The sequence below is a fragment of the Cryptotermes secundus genome, unplaced genomic scaffold, assembly GCF_002891405.2.
Source record: "Cryptotermes secundus unplaced genomic scaffold, Csec_1.0 scaffold318, whole genome shotgun sequence".
NCBI classification, from domain to species: domain Eukaryota; kingdom Metazoa; phylum Arthropoda; class Insecta; order Blattodea; family Kalotermitidae; genus Cryptotermes; species Cryptotermes secundus.
This window is the reverse complement of record NW_019730108.1, coordinates 1,843,667-1,845,384: the sequence shown is the minus strand read 5'-3', so window position 1 is coordinate 1,845,384 and position 1,718 is coordinate 1,843,667.

Sequence of the window (1,718 nt, the reverse complement as noted above, 5' to 3'; positions counted from 1 at the left end):
TTAAGCCCTTTATGCCACAGGAAACACTGAAGATGGTTTACCATGCCTGCTTTCATTCTATTATGAACTATGGATTAATGTTCTGAGGGAACTCTTCACATAGTGTAAAAATTTTTAAGATACAAAAGAATATAATTAGAATCATTACAGGATGTAGAAGTAGAGATTTATTTAAGAAATTAACAAATCTACCTCTTCGATCACAATACATACTATCGCTTCTCTTATTTGTTGTGTACAACAAAATTAATTTGAATTAAATTCCAATATCCATAACATGAATACTAGACAAAAATATACCTTCCATCTACCTTCATCAAACTTATCACTATATCAAAAAGGAGTCTACTTTTCTGGCATAAAAGTGTACAATAGTCTCCCACAAAGTATCAAAAACTTGAGTAATGATATTAAACATTTGAAATCAGAGCTAAAGAAATATCTGCATGCTCATTCCTTCTACTCTGTAGATGAATACCTTGATGTAAATAGAGGTGCATGTAGAATTAAGCTATATTAGTTTAAGATAAAATTACTTGTACCAGTAGTTATTATTTTGACTTGTTGTATATCCAGAGGTATTAACCTACTTAGGGTCTATGGAATGCAAATAAATTCAATTCAATTCAATTCATAATAATAAACCACCCACTAGTCCTAACATGATTAATGCTACATTTAGTAGAATGGACCAAATGAAGTCGAGTGATTATAGTTTACATTCTAATCACATAAACAGAAATAATAATGAATTATCCTCAATAAATGAGAGGCAGGCAAGTAAAAGGAATGATGAACCAAGGGGCCCTTTTTAGATATAAGATGTTGCGCCGCAATTTTGAGACTAGAAGTCAAAATGCATTGCCTAAATGTTTCAAGACTTGCGACAAACGTTTTACAGCAATTACATTAGTATGTCAACACCTGGACAGGCAATCTAGGTTAAGAATGCCTGAGTTAGCAGAATGCGCAATAGCACTTCTGCAAATCGCGTTGGAGGGACACTGGAGTAAAGGATAATATTATTAATTAAGCAGCAAAGAGGACCACGAGCCCACCCACAGCCAAAGAGTAGCCAATGGAAACCCTCCACTCCGAAATTGAGGACGAAAGGAGGAGTTAACCTCTCTCTTTCGTCAACCGCAGAGTCAGCAAGTTAAAGATATAAATTACTGAATTCAGGAGACTTAGGGAGCCGATCAAAAACAGAATATTTAGTTGTCAGCCGGAGGCTCTATTTGACATGGGTCTTACGAGTGGTGGCATTCAGCCCGCGTCTCTTATCGCAAGTAAGTCTCTTTACTCATACTAGCCATGCTGTTAAACATTATTGTTGATAAAAGTGTTGTGGTAAAATGTTGCAAGCAAACTCCAGTGTGCCAGCGAGCCCTTAGGGTAGAATAAGAAAAATAATGTGACAAGTAACAGGCAAGGGTTAGTGTGGTAGACATGGTTGTCATAATAGTGTATTAGGATTACTGGTAGTATGCGGAGCACGCATATTTGTTGTTTATATTGGCGACCATGGATTTTGTGATAACTATATGTAGGCTTTTAATATGCATAACTTTAGGGGTAAAATATTTTAAGGGTGAAGTATTATGATAGTGTAGAATTATGTAATGAGTAGTAGGAAATGGAGACAGGAAAAGGTTCACATCGAACGATGAATAATTGCATAGCTTCAGGAGTCGAAACAGAGAGAGAGAGAGAGAGAG